The following is a 350-nucleotide window of genomic DNA, read 5'->3' as shown; positions in this document are numbered from 1 at the left end:
TAGCGTGAGTGCACGCCGGCAACACGATATAATAAAATAATAACGCGCATTAGGTAAACAAACCAAGTTTAACAAATATATACACTAAATTTAGGAATGCAAGCAAGCTCCCTAATCCAGCACAACGAAGATCTGCACGCACGCACGCACGCTCGCACGCACGCACGCACGCACACACATACACACACATTTACACACACACACACACGCAACCCCCACACACACACACGCACGTACACACACGCGCACACGCACACATACTCCTACACACACACACACACACACACACACACACACACACACACACACACACGCACACACACACGCAAACGCACATACGTGCGCGCACA

The sequence above is a fragment of the Priapulus caudatus genome, unplaced genomic scaffold (genome assembly GCF_000485595.1).
Source record: "Priapulus caudatus unplaced genomic scaffold, Priapulus_caudatus-5.0.1 Scaffold660, whole genome shotgun sequence".
Taxonomy (NCBI): Eukaryota; Metazoa; Priapulida; class Priapulimorpha; order Priapulimorphida; family Priapulidae; genus Priapulus; species Priapulus caudatus.
Note: the sequence above shows the minus strand (reverse complement) of the source record.